Source organism: Equus caballus, chromosome 23 (genome assembly GCF_041296265.1).
Source record: "Equus caballus isolate H_3958 breed thoroughbred chromosome 23, TB-T2T, whole genome shotgun sequence".
In the NCBI taxonomy this organism is placed as follows: Eukaryota; Metazoa; Chordata; class Mammalia; order Perissodactyla; family Equidae; genus Equus; species Equus caballus.
This window is the reverse complement of record NC_091706.1, coordinates 67,293,022-67,312,097: the sequence shown is the minus strand read 5'-3', so window position 1 is coordinate 67,312,097 and position 19,076 is coordinate 67,293,022. Positions and strand designations below refer to the sequence as shown.

The following is a 19,076-nucleotide window of genomic DNA, read 5'->3' as shown; positions in this document are numbered from 1 at the left end:
GTCTGTGGTCTTATCTTAGAACACATGGGTCTGTCACAACAAACTGGTGCTATAAGAGCTTTAACTTAGAGAGTCTGTGATGAGTGTCTTAGTTTTGGTTTGGTGCAGTTTGTTTTGTGAGTCAGGGTACATTTTGCAAGTTGTGGTTTCTCTTATTTTTTTCTATTATGTCACTCTTGTGGATTTTGGATTACTGAAGTGCAGGCTTCAGTAATATGTGATTAAGTTAGCCTGCCAAATAAGTGGGAACGACCAAGAACTCAGTAAAGGCTGTTGGGGCAAGTGAAAGTCTATTTAGAAAATAATACATTTATACCTCCACTATCTATATTTATGATTCACACCACATAAAATGGATTATCAATAAAGTATCTAAATGTATTAGAAGAAAATATGGGAGAATAGTTTTATAATGTCAGTGTCAGGAAGGTATGTCTATACAAAAGCTAGAATACACAAGAGAAAACATTTATTTATACAACAAAATAGTAGTAATTCTTTTATATAAAGAAAAGCTACAAACCAATAAGAAAACAACTTGTGGAGTGTGGTTAGCTAATGGCCCTCAGCTGCAGGCTCCTTTAGGGTCACCTAAAATTTGGAGCCAAAGTCACACTTTTGGGGGGCTTCCACCAATGGCTGAGCAACATTGTGGCACGAAGGCCTAGCCATGTCAGCCCAATGTGGGACACTGATTGGCATCTGTGTCATGTACTGATGGGTCCCCTTCCCAATCCTGCTTCCTCCCTTTTTCTTGCAAAGGAAAATACTCCCTAACAGACCTTTTCACTCCCAACTCTGTCTCAACATCTGCTTCCTGGAGGACCCAGCCAACACACAAAAGAAAAATAGGAAAATTTATAAACAGGCAACTCACGGAAGGATAAACATGAAAAGACGTTCAACACCACCAGTGAGGAAATATAATTGGGGAAATGAAAATTTAGAGAGCAATAAGATAGAAACGTTTGTCTATCACATTGGCAGAAGTTTAAAGAAGTTGAATAATATCTGTGTTGGCTAGCGTGTGCTGGGAATGTAAACTGTAAAGTGTGTGGTAATGTAAATTGGTATAGCCATTTTGGAAAGCTGGTTTGCAAAATATTTTAAAATTATATGTAAATACCATATGACTCAGAAAATTTTACTTCTTGAAATGTACTTTAAAGAACACTTGCTAATGTACAAAACGAGGCATGTTTAAGAATATTCACTATAATGTACTGTAACTTTTGTAAATGTTAAACAGTCCTGGAAAGCCACAGTGGACAAGTGGAGCATAGCTGGTTTGTGTGCTCAGACCACACTGTCTGAGGACGGAATGTGCTAGAGGGCGGACTCTCCCAAGGGAAGGCCACGGCAGAAGGCTTTATTGGGGACTGGCTTCGTGCCACACCCTGTGCTGTGTTCTTGTCTTACATTCTCTCATTCAATCCACATGCTACCCTCCAAAGTAGGTGCTGTTGCCCCCATTTTACAGTTGGGGAAATTGAGGCTTAGAGAGACTTCTATGTGGACAAGCAGGAGAAGTTGAGATCTTGTGGTTGTATTCTATTCCTTTCTCAGGTCTTGAGACGGTGTGTCTCAGCAGTCTGAGGCTGCAGACAGTTCCCTTCCTGATGGTGGGTGAGGCTGGCCTCCCAGAGGCCTCGAGGGGAATGCAGTGGGAGGGGAGCCCCGGGAGTCTACTGTAGACTGAGTGTCTGACCTCTGAGGCAGTAGGAGTGAAATCAGGAGCCAGGTGCCCTGCAGGGGGCGCAGAGGGCCGTGTCTTTACCTCTCAAACCACTTGCGTGGATTCCTCTTCACCCAGTGAACAAGAACCAGGCACCGCAGACCTGCGCTCCGGGTCCTAACAGCGCAGCTGTGGATGGTGCTGCCGCTCATCTTCCACCCTGGGTGGCTTCGTGCACCCAACAGTCTGCTCGCTGCTTCCCATGCACACCACCTTGTTCACCTGTCCCCTGGGCTTTGCTCCCATGACTTTCCCCCTGGAAAGGCCCTCTCCCACACAACGTACCATAGCCCTCTCCATCTTTGCCTGTCCTCAGCTTACACACTGTTTAAGGCACAGGCAGGGTACACGGGCTAAACATGACAATGAGGCATGTTTGACAGACAGGTAAATTTTGCCCAGGACTGTCAGGAGCCTTGAGTGCTAGGATAATTAATGTAGAGAGAGTTCCTGGCATTGAAGAGAAAACAAAGGTTCGGGGGCAAGGGCGAGACTGGAAACAATCCTAAGGGTACACAGCAAATGAAGAAACATTTATTCAAGAAAGTCTATTAAATCTTGGTAAGAATAGCAAGTGTTTGGCACCTGAGCCATGGCACGCCCTCTCCACATTCCCAGCTCAGCTCTTTGGAAGCTCTGCGCTGGGTGGTTATGGCCATGAAGACAGTGGTCCCTCTCCCTCAGCTCCTAATTAAGGAATTTGACATATCACAGGAGGGGTAGCTTCCAGCACTCCTCATTCCATCCAACTCCAAATTGAAAAGGCTAAATTCCTGGTAAATGAGGCTCAGAAGGTGGGAGCTCCCTTCCTCCACCAACCCCACTCCTAGGGCCATGAAAACTAGTAGGCCAAGAAAACTGGGCCCCTGAACATATTCACCTCATCTTTGTCATAGGATGGACATTTCATGTCAGAGGAGTAAAGCTCAGAAGGCCAGAGGCTACCAACCCCATAGAGTGCCCAGAGCAGTGACTCAAAGATTTTACCCAGGGAGAGAGGCAGTCCCTAAGAACAAAGAGTTCTGCAGCTCTCCAAACAAAACTACCTTTATTTAAAACAGAGCATTGGGAAGTTCAAGTCTAAATGCACTTTCAGAAACAATGGAGATTTTGGTAGTAAGCAATTAAGAGGAGACTGGTAGCTCTATGAGAGCAACAAGCCAATTGTAGACCAGCTAGTTTACTAGAGAGAACTGGAGAAAAAGACAGCTAAGAAGCACTCTCTAAGGGTTAGAACAAACCTCAAAGACTGGCCTCAGAAAATAAGCCTGCCTGAATTTAAGTAGGTCTGACTGTGGAACAATTTATGCACTGGGAATTTGTCGAAAACAATAGAGTGATACACCAGCAATTTGTGGAGCGTAACAGCTGGGTGTAATACCAACAAAGGAGGGCAGCTTAGCAGAGAGATGGGAGAAAGAGACAAAGAGAGCCCTGCTAAAACCTCTGTCATCCCAGGGTGTGGATGTCCAGGGCTGTACCCTCTGAGGAGTGATCAGCGGCTTCAAACTGCAGGGGAAATGGAGTTCACTGAAATCATCTAGCCAAATCCTTAAACAAATAAAAAAGCAAACAGTAACAAAACAGGCCATGTGGAGGGGATAGGGTAATCAGTATCCAGCTTCTACAATATATTACCTAAAATGTTCAGTTTTCAACAAAAAGTTATAAGATGTGCAAAGAAACATCAAACTGTGATACATGCACAGTAAAAATGGCAGGAAAAACAAACTGCCTGTGAGAGAGCCGAGATGTCAAATTTAGCAAAGATGTAAAAGCAGCTATTGTAAATATATTCAAAGAACTAAAGGAAACCATGCTTAAAGGAAACCATGATGACAATGGCATCAAATTGAAAATATTAATAAAGAAGAAGAAATTATTTACAAGAACCATATGGAAATTCTGGAGTTGAAAAGTACAATAGGCAAAATGAAAGATTCATTAGGACTTGATGGTAGATTTGAACTGGCAAAAGAATCAGCAAACTTGGAGGTAGATTTATACAGATTATGCAATCTGAATAACAGAGAGAAAAAGAATGAAGAAAAATAAACAGACTCAGAGAAATGTTGAACACCATTAAACTCACCAACATATGCATAAGAGAAGTACCGGAGGAGAGGAGAGACTAAAAGGAGCAGAAAAAAAATTAGAAGTAATGGCTGAAGACTTTCCAAATTTGATGAAAAACATTTATCTACATATCCAAGAAGCTCAATGAACTCCTAGTAGGAGATGCCCACTCAAGCACATCACAGTAAAAATGGTGAAAGACAAAAACGAAGAGAAAAATTTGAAAGCAGCAAAACAAACAAAACCCCCAACTCATTACATATAAGGGAACCTCAATAAGTTTAACTAGGTGACTTATAAGAAACATTGGAAGCCAGAACATACTGACATATTCAAAGTGCTGACATCAAAGTGCTGACATTGGAGGCCAGAACAAACGATATTCAGTGTTCAAAGAAAATGCCCTGTGAAACAAGCATTCTATAGCCAGGAAAACTATCTTTTAAATCAAGGGGAAATAAATACATTCCCAGAAGTGAATATACATTCAAAAGAAAGGAACACACAAGAACTGAGAGAATTCATTGAGAGCATACTCAACTTACAAGAAATATTAAAGGAAGATTTTTAGGGTGAAAGTAAATAACCACAGACGGTAATGTGAATCCACATGAAAAAACAAAGAGCAGTGATAAAGGCAATTATGTAATTATGAAAGTATAAATTCATATTTATTCTCCTATTAACTGAATCAAAAAGCAATTGTATAAATTGTATATATAAAATATATATATTTATTTATATTCTTGGGCCTATAACATGTAGAAATGTAATATATTTGACAGCACCAAGGCAGTAGATCAGTGCAAAGCTGTATTGGAGTAAGGAAATTATGCCAGATGGTAATTCAAACCCAGAGGAACAGATGAAGAGAATCAGAAATGGTAAATAGGAAGGTTAATATAAAAAGCTATAAATTTACACTTCCTTTCTTTTCTCAGCTTGTATAATAGGCATAAAATTATATGTAATAACAATTATAACAATGTATTGTTGGTTTTAAACATATATAAAAGCAGTATGTGTAAACAAATAGCACAAAAAAGGCAAAGAGGGAATAGACCTATATGGGAGTAACATTTCTATATACATTTGGAATTAGTATAAATCTGAAGTAGATTCAGGTAAGTTAAGATATATATGGTAAGTCCTAGGGAGAGCACTAAGAAAATGATTTCTTAAAATATACTAAAAAGTCATTAAAATATTACACTAGAAAATATTCACTTACTGCAAAAGAAAGCAATAAAGGAAGAATAAAGGAACAAAAAGACATAGATGGAAAACAAAATAAAATGGCAGATTTATATATATGGAACTATATCAATAATCACATCAAATGTGAATGGATAAAACAATCCAATCAAGAGGCAGCATTTGTCCAGCTGGATACAAAAGCAAGACCCAACAATATGCTGTATATAGGACACAGACTTTAATTTGAAAATACAAATAGATTGAAAGCAAAAGAATGGAAAAAGATGTATCATATCAAACAGCAACCACAGATAGCTGGGGTCACTATACTAATCTCAAACAAAAATTATTAGATGTAAGGAAGGACATTTTATGGTGATAAAGAGGACCATTTCATCAGGAAGTTATGATTATAAACGTAGATGCACCTAACAAGAGAACCCTAAAACATGTGAAACAAAAACTCACTGAATTGAAGGGAGAAATAGGTAATTCAATAATACTAGTTAGAGACTTTAATATCTCACTTTCAATAAGGGATAGAACAACTAGTCGGAATATCAATAAGTAAAAAGATGACAAACAACATTATAGACCAAATTGTCCTAATAGACATCTACAGAACACTCCAGACCCAACAGCATCAGAATACACATTTTTCTCATGGGTACGTGGAACATTTTCTAGGATAGGAAATACACAAGGCCATCAAACAAGCCAAAAACTCACTGAATTGAAGGGAGAAATAGGTAATTCAATAATACTAGTTAGAGACTTTAATATCTCACTTTCAATAAGGGATAGAACAACTAGTCGGAATATCAATAAGTAAAAAGATGACAAACAACATTATAGACCAAATTGTCCTAATAGACATCTACAGAACACTCCAGACCCAACAGCATCAGAATACACATTTTTCTCATGGGTACGTGGAACATTTTCTAGGATAGGAAATACACAAGGCCATCAAACAAGCCTCAATAAAGGATGGAAGTAATACAAAATATGTCTCTGACCATAATAGAGTAAAATTAGAAATAAAAGAATAAAATTTTGGCAATTCACAAATATATGAAAATCAAACAACACACTCTTAAATAACCAATGAGTCAAAGAAAAAAAATCACAGTGAGAATTAGAAAATACTTTGAGATGAATTAAAATGAAGCCACAACATACTAAAACTTAAGGGATGCAGCGAAAGCAGTACTTAGATGGAAATTTATAGCTGTAAATGCCCATATTAAAAATGAAGAAAATATCAAATTAATTACCTTCCACTTTGAGACACTAGAAAAATAAGAGCAAACTAAATCCAAAGCAAGCAGAAGAAGGAAATAAAGAGTAGAGTGGAAATCAATGAAATAGTGAATAGTAATAATACAACCAACAATCAATGATACCAAAAGTTGGTTCTTTGAAAAGATTAACAAAATTGACAAACATTTAGCTAGATTGACCAAGAAAAAAAAAAGAATACTCAAATGACTAAAGTCAGGAATGACAGAGGGGATATTGCTACTGACCTTACAGAAATGAAAATGATTATAAGGGAATATTATGAACAATAGTTTACCAACTAATTAGACAACTTAGATGAAATCAACAAATTCTTAGAGTGATACAAACTACTGATTCTGATTCAGGAAGAAATGGAAAATGTGAATAGACCTAAATAAGAAAATAGGTTGAATTAGTAATCAAAACACTACCCACAAAGAAAAGTTGAGGCCCAGATGCCTTTGCTGGTGAATTCTACCAAACATTTAACGATGAATGTATAAGAATTCTTCATAAGCTCTTCCTCAAAACAGGAGAGAACATTCTCAGAGGCAATCTTACCCTGATACCAAAATCAGACAAAGACATCACAAGAAAAAACTATGGACCAATACTTCTTATGAATATAGATGCAAATTCCTCAACAAAAAAACTAGCAAACTGAATCCAGCAACATATAAACAGGGTTATGTACCTCATCCAGGTGGGATTTATCCCAGAAATGCAGGGTTGATTTAACATCTGAAAACAAATTAATGTAATGCATCATATCAATAGAATAAAAGGACAAAATTCACATGATCATCGCAATAGACTCAGAAAAAGTATGTGACAACATTTAACATGACTTCAAGATGAAAACATTCAACGAATTAGGAGGGAGAAGCTAAATTTATCAACCTAGTAAAGGGCATACATGAAAAAACAATAGCTAGCATCATACTAAATGTTCAAAGGCTGAATTTCTTTCCCCCCTAAGATCAAGAACAGGACAAGGATGTTCTCTCTCACCACTTTTATTCAACGTTTTCCTGGAGGTTTTAGCCAGAGGAATTAGGCAAGAAAATGAAATAAAAGACATCTAGTTTAGAAAAGAAGATGAATGCTTTCTTTAGCGTGACATAATCTTGTATATAGAAAATCCTAAAATATGCATTAAAAAGTTAACAGAACTGGGGCTGGCCCCGTGGCCGAGTGGTTAAGTTTGCGCACTCCGCTGCAGGCAGCCCAGTGTTTCGTTGGTTCAAATCCTGGGCGCAGACATGGCACTGCCCATCAAACCACGCTGAGGTGGCGTCCCACATGCCACAACTAGAAGGACCCACAATGAAGAATATACAACTATATACCGGGGGGCTTTGGGGAGAAAAAGGAAAAAATAAAATCTTTTAAAAAAAAAGTTAACAGAACTAATAAGTGAGTTCAGGAAGGTTTCAAGATACAAGATCAAGAAACAAAAATAAATTTTATTTTCATAAATTTACAATTAACAATCCAAAAATGAAATTAAGAAAACAATTTCATTTACAAGAGCATCAAAAGAATAAAATTCTTAGGAATAAATTTAAAGGAAGAAATGTAAACCATACTCTGAAAACTACAAAATTTGTTGAAAGAAATTAGGGAAGATATTAATAGTTGGAAAAAATATTCCATATTTATGGATTAGAAGAGTTATTATTATTAAGATGGCAGTACTCTCCAAATTTATCTACAGAGTCAAAGGAATCCCTATTAAAATCCCAGCTGGCTTCTTTGTAGAGATTCACAAGCTGATCCTAAAATGCATATGGAAATTCAAAGAGCCTAGAGTTCCAAAAAATCTTAAAACGAACAAAGTTGCAAGATTCACACTTCCCTATTTCAAAACTGACCTGAAAGCTACTCTATCAAGGCAATGTGGTATTGGCATAAAGTAGGCAAATAGATCAATGGGATAGAATTGGGAGTCCAGAAATAAACCCTAACATAGATGATTAATTGATTTCTGACAAACATCCCAAGATAAATCAATGGGGGAAAATAGTCTTTCCAACAAAAGGTGCTAGGACACTTGGATGTCCACATGGAACAGAATGAATTTGAACATTGTCTCACACTATACAGAAAAAGTAACTCAAAATGGATTGAAGACACAAAATGAGCTAAAACTACAAACCTCTTAGAAGAAAACATAGGCATAAAATTTTGCGACCTTAGATTAGGCGATGGTTTCTAATATATGACACCAGAAGCATAAGCAACCAACAATAAAATAGATATGCTGCACTTGATCAAAATTAAAATATTTTGTTTCAAAGCACCCCATCAAAAAAGTGAAAAGACAACCCACAGACTAGGAGAAATTTTGTGTAAGTCATGTATCTGGTAAAGGACTTATAACTAGAATATCTAAAAAACTCTAATAACTCAATAATAAAAAGACAATCCAATTAAAAGCATGAAAACCATGCTTCTCAGGAACAATTTCTTCCTTTGTGGAAGTTGCCTTCCTGGGTTATAATCCTCACCCTGGCTCAAATCAAACTCACCTTATCTCTCTTACCTATAGAATGGTTATTGGTTATTTTGTGCTGACACTTAGCATAATGTCCTCAAGGTTCATCCATGTTGTAGCATAGTGCAGAATTTCCTTCCTTTTTAAGGCTGAATAATATTCCATTGTATGTATACACCACATTTTGCTTATTCATTCATCACTTGATGGACACTTGGGTTGCTTCCACGTTTTAGCTGTTATGAATGCTGCTATGAACATTAGTGTACAAATATCTCTTTGAGACCCTGCTTTTATTTCTTCTGGGTTTATACCCAGAAGTGGAATTGCTAGGTCTTATGGCAATTCTATTTTTAATTTTTTAAGGAACTCCCATACTTTTTCCACAGTGGGTGTATCATTTTACATTCCCACAAATGGTGCACAAGAGTTCCACTTTCTCCTTGCCAATACCTGTTTTCTGTTTTTTTGATAGTAGCCATCCTAATGGGTGTGAGGTGGTATCTCATTGTAGTTTTGATTAGCACTTCCCTCATGATTAGTGATGTTGAGCATCTTTTCATGTGCTTATTGGCCACGCATATATCCTCCTTGGAGAAACGTTTATTCAGGTCCTTTGCCTGTTTTTGAATTGGATTGTTTTGTTATTGTTGAGTTTTTCTGGATATTAATTTATAATCAGATATATGATTTGCAAATATTTTCTCCCATTCTGTGGGTTGCCTTCTTACTCTGTGAATAGTGTCTATTGATGTACAAAATTTTAAAATTCTCATGAAGCCCAATTTGTCTATTTTTTCTTTTGTTGCCTGTGCCTTTGGTGTCATATCCAAGCAATCACTGCTAAATCCCATGTTGTGAAGCTTTTGTTCTATGTTTTTTTCTAAGAGTTTTATTGTTTTAGGTCTTACATTTAGGTCTTTCATCTATTTTGAGAGAATCTTTGTATATGTTGTAAGAGAAGGGACCAGCTTCATTCTTTTGCTTATAGATATCCAGTTTCCCCAGCACGGTTTGTTGAAAACACTGTCCTTTCTCCATTGAATAGTCTTGGCACTCTTGTCAAAAATCATTTAACCATATATGCAAGGGTTTATTTCTGGGCTCTCTATTCTATTTCATTGGTCTATATGTCTGTCTTTATGCCAGATCACACTGTTTTGATTGTTGGTATTAGGTATTTGTTGTTGTTATTGTTGAGGAAGATTTGCTCTGAGCTAACATGTGTGCCAGTCTTCCTCTATTTGTATGTGGGTTGCTGCCATAGCATGGCTGCTGACAAGTGCTGTAGGTCTGAACCCAGGCCACCAAAGTGGAGTGTGCTGAACTTAACCACTAGGCCATGAGGCCAGCCCTGGTATTAGGTTTTGAAATCAGGAAGTGTGAGTCTTCCAATTTTGTTCTTCTTTTCCAAGATTGTTTTGACTATTTCTGGTCCCTTGAGATTCAATATGAATTTTAGGATGGGTTTTCTACTCCTCAGAAATGTCTTTGGGGTTGATGGGATTGCATTGCATCTGTAGATCACTTTGAGTAATATTGACATTTAAAAAATATCAAGTCTTCCGATCCATGGACATGGGATGTATTTCCACTTATTTATGTGTTCTAGCAATATTTTGTAGTCTTCATTGTCCAATGTTTTCATCTCCTTGGTTAAGTTAATTCCTAAGTGTTTTATTCTTTTTGATGCTATTGTAAATGAAATTGTTTTTGTAATTTCCAGATTTTTCATTGTTTGTGTATAGAAATGCAACTGATTTTTTTTTTTAAAGATTTTATTTCTCCCCAAAGTCCCCCGGTACCTAGTTATATATTCTTCGTTGTGGGTCCTTCCAGTTGCGGCATGTGGGACACTGCCTCAGTGTGGTTTGATGAGCAGTGCCATGTCCGCGCCCAGGATTTGAACCAACGAAACACTGGGTAGCCTGCAATGGAGCGCGCAAACTCAATCACTTGGCCACAGGGCCAGCCCCGCAACTGATTTTTATGTGTTGATTTTGTATTTTACTACTTTGCTGAATTCAGTTGTTCTAAAAATTCGAGAGTCTTTAGGGTTTTCTGCATATATGATCATATCATCTGCAAATACAGATAATTTTACTTCTTCCTTTCCAGTTGGGTGACTTTTTTTTTCTTGCCTAACTGCTCTGGGTAGAACTTTCAATACTATGTTGAATCGAAGTGGTGAAAGTGGGCATCCTTGCCTTGTTCCTGCTCTTAGAGGAAAAGCTTTCAGTCTTTCACCATTGAATATTATGTTCACTGTGGGTTTTTCATATATAGCCTTTATTATGTGGACATAGTTTCCCTTTATTCCTACTTTGTTGAGTGTTTTCATCATGAAATGGTGTTGAATTTTGTCAGATGCTTTTTCTGCATCAAGATGAACATATGTTTTTTCCCCTTCATGTCACATTGATCAGTTTTCAGTGTTGAACCATCCTTCATTCCAGAAATAAATCCCACTTGGTCATGCTGTATAATCCTTTTAATATGCTGCTGAATTCTGTTTGCTAGTATTTTGTTGAGGGTTTTTTTTTTCTAACTCCTTTTTTAAACTCCTTACTCTGTGCTTTGTAATCCCTTTCTCCCCCCACTCCCTTTTTTTTTTTTTTCAGGTATGAGGGCCATACACGAAATGTATGGTGGGTCTTGTGGCTATGAACTCCCTTAGCTTATGTTTGTCTGGGAAAGTTTTTATTTATCCATCATATCTGAAGGATATTTTCACTGGATAGAGTATTCTTGGCTGAAAGTTTTTGTCCTCCAATGATTTGAGTATGTCACTCTAGTTTGTCCTAGCCTGTAAGGTTTCTACCAAGAAATCTGCTGAAAGCCTGATGGGGGTTCCTTTGCAGGTTATTTTCTTCTGCCTTGCTGCCCTTATTATTCTTTGTCATTCAGTTTTTCCAGTTTCAGTATTATATGCCTTGCAGGAGGTCTTTTCACATTGACATATTTAGGAGATTTGACAGCCTCTTCCACATGGATTACCTTCCCTAGGTTTGGGAAGTTCTCTGCTATTATTTCTTTGAACAAGCTTTCTACTCCATTCTCCTCTTCTCCTTCTTGAATAGCTATAATTCTTATGTTGCATTTCCTAATTGAGTTGGAAACTTCTTGGAGACTTTCTTCATTTCTTTTTAGTCTTAGTTCTCTCTTCTCCTCTATCTGGAGCATTTCAACATGTCTATTTTCAATTATGTTGATATGCTCCTCTATGTTGTCCACTCTAGCATTCAGGGAATCCATATTTTGTTTTATTTCTTTCATTGTGTCTTTCATCTCTAATATTTTTGATTGATTCTTCTTTATAGTTTCAATCTCTTTTGTGAAGTAGCTCCTGAACTTGTTGAATTGTTTCTATACATTCTCTTTTACCTTGTTGAGCTTTTTGATGATAGTTGTTTGGAATTCTTTTTCATTTAGATTACATATTTCTGCATCCTCAGGACTGATTTCTGGGTACTTCTCATTTTCTCTCTGGTCTGGAGATCTAATATAATGTTTGATATTGCTAGAGGGAGTGGCTCTGCTCTTTCACATCCTGGTGTTACTTGGTCACAGTTACCGCCTATCACCACTGGGTGGGGGTCAAGAGCCATGTATTCTGAGCCCTCTGCCTTCAGCTGAAATTCCAGGGGCTGGAGCTGTTCTGAGCAGGTATGGGGAGGGGCGCTTTCTCCTGCGTGCTCTCAGGGTTTTCTCCCTCTGCTCTTGCTATCTGCTCTTTTGGGGTATTGGCTTGATAAGGTCACCCACCACTAAAGCTTTTGCCCCAGTAGAGGGCTTCCCTCTAGGCTGCAAGGGCCCTTGGGAGTCCTTGATGTTCCCATAAACAAACATCCCCTCCCCTATTCTTTCCCTCTCAGAGACCTCTCTCAGTCCCAGATCGCAGTCTTTAGGGGAGGAAGTGAAGTTTTCTCTTATCCCCTTCCACCGCCTCCGAGGTGGGGCTCCAGCCTCTCTGTCCTCCGTCCTATGGCTGCCTGGGTCTCTCCAACGTTTTTTGTGTTGTGTTTGGATGTCCTCTGTTGGAATATGGATTTTTTTTTCTTGTATGTTGGAGAGGAAAGATTACTGGAAAAACTCTCTCTGCCATGATGCTGACATCACCTGAGATCTTTGTTTTTTAATGTAGGCATTTATAGCTGTAAATTTTCCCCTTAACACTCTTTTTGGTTTTGGTATGTTGTTTTCATTTTCATTCAACTCCAAGCATTTACTAATTTCCCTTGTGTTTCTTCTTGGTCCATTGTTTTTAAAAAGTGTATTATATAGTTTCCATGATTTTGTGAATTTTCTAATTTTATGTTATTGATTTCTAATTTATCCTATTGTAGTCGGAGAAGATACTTTGTATGACATGTATCTTTTTAATTCTGTTGAGAATTAATTTGTGGGCTAACATACAGTCTATCCTGGAAAATGTCCCATGTGCAAATGAGAAGAATGTGTATGCTGTTGTTTTTGAGTGGAGTGTTCTGTACATGTCTGTTAGATCTATTTGGTATATTGTGTTGTTTAAGTTCTCTATTTCCTTATTTGTCTTCTGTATTGTTGTTCTACCCATTATTGTGAGTGGGGTATTGAAGAATCCAACTATTATTGAAGAACTGTGTCTTTCTTCCTTCAATTCTGTCAGTTTTTGCTTCATATATTTTGATAGTCTGTCCTTCAGTACATAAATGTTTTAATTGTTATATATTCTTACTCTATTGAACATTTTTGTTAATATATAATGTCCTTCTTTGTCTCTTGTAACTTTTTTTGATTTAAAGTCTATTTTGTCTGATGTTAGTATAGCCACTCCTGCTCTCTTTTGGTTACTTTTTGCATGGAATATCTTTTTCCATCCTTTCACTTTCAACTTGTTTGTGTCTTTGGATCTCAAATGAGTGTCTTGTAGACAGCATATACTTTAATAATGTGTTTTTGCCAATCTCTGCTTTTATTGGAGAGTTTAATCCATTTACATTTAAAGTAATTACTAATAAGGAGAGACTTACTTCTGTCATTGTGCTATTTCGTTTCTATATACTTTATAGCTGTTTCATCCCTCATTTCCTGCATTCCTGTCTTCCTTTGTGTTTAGTCAATTTTTTGTAGTAAAATGTTTAAATTCCTTCCTAATTTCCTTTTGTGTATATTTTATAGCTCTTTCCTTTGTGGTTACCATGGGGATTACCTTTAACATCCTAAGGTTTTAATACTCTAATTTGAATGTGAAGCTTAACTTCAGTAACATAAAACACTCTGCTTCTTTACAGCTCCATAGTCACCCCTTTTAGTTGTTGATGTCACAAAATTACATCTTTGTACACTGCATGCCCAAAAACCTAAACTAGTAATTCTTTTAGTCTTCTAAATTATATAGAAAACAAGATTTGAAGTTACAAACCAAAGTTAGAATAATTTTAGCTTTTACCTTAATATTTTTCTTTAAATCTATTAGTCTCTTAAGTCACAAAGAAAACAAAAGTATAGCTACAAACCATTGTTACAATAATAGTAGCTTTTATAATTGTACATGTATTTACCTTGATTGAGATCTTTATTTCTCCATATGACTTGAAGTTACTGTCTAGCATCCTTTTGTTTCACCTTGCAGGACTCCCTTAAGCATTTCTTGTAGGGAAGATCTAATGGTCATGAACTCCCTCAGCTTTTGTTTATCTGAGAATATCTTGATTTATTCCTCACTTTTGAAGGACAGTTTTGCCAAATATAGGATTCTTGGTTGACAGTTTTTTTCCTTTTAGCACTTTTAGAATATATTGACCCATCTTCTGGCCTCCAAAGCTTCTGATGAGAAATCTGCAGATAATCTTATTGAGGATCCCCTGTGTGTGATAATTCACTTCTCTCCTGCTGCTTTCAAGAGCTGCTGTTTGTCTTTTGGAAGTCTGATTATAATATGTCTCAGTGTAGGTCTCTTTGAGTTCATCTTGCTTGGAGTTTGTTGAGCTTCTTGGATGTTTATATTCATGTCTCTGTTCCAATTTGGGAAGTTTTCAGCCATTATTTCTTCAAATATTCTCTCGGTTTCTTTCTCTCTTCTCCTTCTGGGACTCCTGTGATTCATATGTTGGTACTTTTGGTGGTACCCCATTGGTCTTGTAGGCTCTATTCACTTTCCTTCAATTTTTTTTTCTTTTTGCTCTTCAGCCTTAATAATGTTCACTGTCCTATCTTCAAGTTCACTGATTCTTTCTTCTGCATGCTCCAATCTGCCTTTGAATCCTGCTAGTGAGTTTTTAATTTCAGTTATTATACTTTTCAGTTCCAGAATTTCTTTTGGTTGCTTTTTAGGTTTTCTCTTTATTGATATTTTCATTTTGTTCACACATCATTTTCTTGACTTTCACCACATCTTCCTTTAGTTCTTTGAGCATCTTTAAGACCATTGTTTTAAATTCTTTGTCCAATATATCTTCTATTAAGTCTTTTTCAGGGAGAGATTGTGTTGAATTATCTTTTTCCTTTGAATGGGCCATACCTTCCTGTTTCTTTTTATGCTATATTATAATTTTCTGTTGAACACCGGACACTTGAATTTAATAATGTGATAATTCTGGAAAGCAGATTCTCTCCCTTCCCCAGGGTTTGTTTTTTGTTATTGTTTTTTCATTTTCCTTTTTTTGGATTGTTGTAACCTCTCCGTGCTGAGAATCAGCCTGAAGTGTAAACTTAATGTCTTCTTATGTCTTTTCTGAGCCTTTCCTTGGGCATACACAGTCATTTTCTAGTATTCTTTGTATAGGCAGTTGTTTTTGAATGTCCTAGTCTTTAATGTCTGGCTCCCAAAGGGGAAAAACAAAAAAATAAAGGAAGGGAGAAAGGGTGCTGGCTCTTTAAATCTCCTGGAAGTCACTGAGCCAGAGGGGGGAGGGGCTTGCAACAATGGGGCAGAGGTGAAGCAACAACATCTGCCTGCCTCTTTGTCTGCACTTCTGTAATGAGAAGCCATGATCAGAGCACAGATCCCCAATACCTGGAGGACAGAGTCCTTTTTGCTCACTCTTGCTCCCACATGCTGTGTGTGAGCTGATCCAGCAACATGTGCACAGTTGCCTACCATGTGGCTGGGGGTGGGGGATGTGTAGCTGCTACTGTACTAAGAGCTGAAATTGAATGAAATTGACCACAGTTTACTGTCCGAGCCTTCCTCTCAATCTTGTAAGCCTTCAACAGACTCCAGAGCTCCAAAATAATTACATCAGAGAGATTCTGCCAGTGCAATTGTTGTCTAGGTGGGGATATAGATTCCTGGTGCTTCCTACTCCATAATCTTCCCAGAATCCTCTAGGAATAGAATCTTAAGAATTTTCTGAATTAGCTCTGGGGTTTCTAGAACTGGCTCTCTTATCTGATAAGAGTTAAAGACACTAATGACTCTATTTCTGATGGCAAAGAGAGCACAGATAGTCCATGATGTGATCTGGCAATAGAGATGTAAAATATCATCATCGGATACTTCTAATCAAATACTTATAAGAAGCAAGGATCTAAGTGACAATGTATATGATGCTTTTGAACATTTTTGTCAAACTAATGAGTATAACGAAATTTGCTGGTTGCTTCTAATGTCACTGGACAAAGTGGGGAAAGAAAAGGATGGCTCAGAGATTTGAATTCCCAGCTCAGGTGCCACATAAATTATCTGAAAGCTTCTATGTCTTCCCTTAAAGAAACTCTTATCTCCTGTTGCCACAGGGCTAAGATTGCTGAAAATCAAACCCAGAATCTCATTTTTCAAGTGGCTGACTTACAGTGCAAACTGAATTCCCAGCTTTGCAGGGTGTCTACTGTTAAAGTAAGGGCACTGATTGGGAAGGAATGGGATCCTGAAAGTTGGAATGGGGATGTGTGGAAAGACCTTGATGAAGCTAGGGATATTAAACTCATAAATTCTGATGAGTCTTCTTTGCCAGTAGAAGCAGCCTCTCTACCTCAGTCTGAGGAAATTAACCCTACATTGTCTCAGGAAACTATAATGGCCTCCCCAGAGGCAGCTGCCTTTCCAAGACAATGCCAGTTCTCCTCAGAATCCACCTCCACCACCCTTCTTTGCTTCTACACCTATGGATTTGGCTAGTTAGTCTTGGTATTCCTAGAAGTGAAATAGATAAGAAGGCTACTAAGTTCTTACTTGATCTGTATAAGCAGAAAATCTCTAGGTCAAGTGAACAAAAGTCAAACCTAAATTATAAAAACAGGCACTGCTGCTGAGTCAATTCCAAGACATGAGCCCAGTTTACCGACTCAGAACTCCTTGACTGAAGGGGAGGCTGGGTGCCCTTGAGGAAGGACCCTGGTATACTGCCAAAACTTTATAATGTTAATGGGTGTCCCAGCCTTTCCCAAAGGAACCTATGGCCTTTACTGGTGTGATTGTGCATTGCGGAAAAGGGAATAATGAGACCTTCTGGGGACTACTGGACATTGTCCCTGGACTGACACTAATTCCAGGAGACTCAAAATGTCACCATGGTCCACTAGAGTAGGGGCTTATGAAGGTCACATAATGAATAAAGTTGGCAGTGGGCCCAGTCGGTCCCCAAATTCATCCTGTGGTTATTCCCCAAGTTCCAGAACCGTACTTGGAATAGATATACTAAGTAACTGGAGGAATTCCCACACTGGTTCCCTGACCTATGGAGTAAGGGCTACCATGGTGGAAAAGGCTAAGTGGAAGCCACTAGAACTGCCTCTACATAGAAAAATAGTAAAGGCAGTACTGCATTCCTGGAGGGATTTCCGAGGTTAGTGCCACCATCAAGGACTGAAAAGATGCAGGGGTGGTGATTTGCACCACATCCCCATTCAGGTGGCCATACCTTGTAAGAGCAGGAAAAAGTTCTCCAGGAGGCTGTATATACTCTGAATCAGTACCAGGTATAAGGTGCTGTTTCTCCTATAGCCAGGATTCACAGGTCCAGGAATCAAGGGGTGAAACTGGGAGTTGTACCACTCACTATTACCCCTGGTGATCCACTAACAATATATTTGCTTCCTGTCCCCATGACCTTATACTCTGCTGGCCTAGAGGCCTTAGTTCCAAAGTAAGGAATGCTTCCACCAGGAAACACAATAACGATTCTGTTAAACTGGAAGTTAAGAAGTTAAGTTAATCTGGCCATTTTGGACTCCTCATGCCTCTGAATCAACAGGTAAAGAAAGGTAGTCTCCTGACTACCAAGAGAAGTTGGACTGTTACTCCACAATAGAGGAAGGAAAAGAATGTCTGGAATACAGGAGATTCCTTATGGTCTCTTAGTATTGCCATGCCCTGTGGTTAAAGTGAATGGAAAACTACAACTACGCAATCTAGGCAGGGCTACTAGTAGCCCAACTCCTTCAGGAATGGTTTGGGTCACTCCACCAGGTAAAGAACCACGACCAGCTGAGGTGCTTGCTGCAGACAAAGGGAATATGGAATGGGTAGTGGAAGAAGGTAGTTAGAAATACCAGCGACAACCATGTGACCAGTTACAGAAATGAGGACTGTAATTGTCATGAGTGTTTCTTCCTTGTTATGAATATGTTTGTGTGGGGTATGTGTACGTATACATAATATAATATCTTTGTTTTCTCCCCTCTCTTATCCCCTATCATGTAACTTGAGCTGCACTGACTTTATATTATAGTATTTAAGTATTCTTAATTTTACATGAAAGTATTTAAGTTATGGGATATCAAGGAGAAGAGTTAACATCATTTAAGGACTTTGCATCCTCTTCTGGAGAAAGGGTTAGTGTGTTTTCATTTGTATGCAGGATAGTTGTGCATCAGTTAGAAGTATGGCCTTCTTATTGTCTTTATTTAGATGTGTGTATAGGTGCCAAGTTGACAGGTGGTGGACTTGTGATAGTTAATTTTATGTTTCAATTTGACTAGACTATGGAGTGCCAAGATATTTTGTCAAACATTATTCTGGCTATTTTTGAGGGGGTCTTTTTGGATGAGATTAACATTTTAATCAGAAGAGTAAAGAAGATTGCCCTCTATAATGTTGGTGCGCCTTATCTAATCAGCTGATGGCCTGAACAGAACAAAAAACTGACCCTCCCCTGAGTAAGAGGTAATTCTCCAGCAGAATGCCTTCAGACTTCATCTGCACCATCAGCTCTCCTAGGTCTTGAGCCTGCTGGCCCCCACTGCAGATTTTGGACTTCCCAGCCTCCATAATTGCCTGTGCCAATTCCTCACAATAAATCTCAATACCTCTCTCTCTCCATCCATCCATCCATCCATACATACATACATACATACACACACACG

At 38.0% G+C, this 19,076-nt stretch overlaps 1 protein-coding gene across 7 annotated transcripts in view; it reads left to right on the top strand.

Moving 5' to 3' along the window:
* The window catches only part of ZNF169 (zinc finger protein 169), a 123,753-nt gene that overhangs the window by 40,888 nt on the left and 63,789 nt on the right, over positions 1-19,076 (top strand). The window lies entirely within an intron of this gene.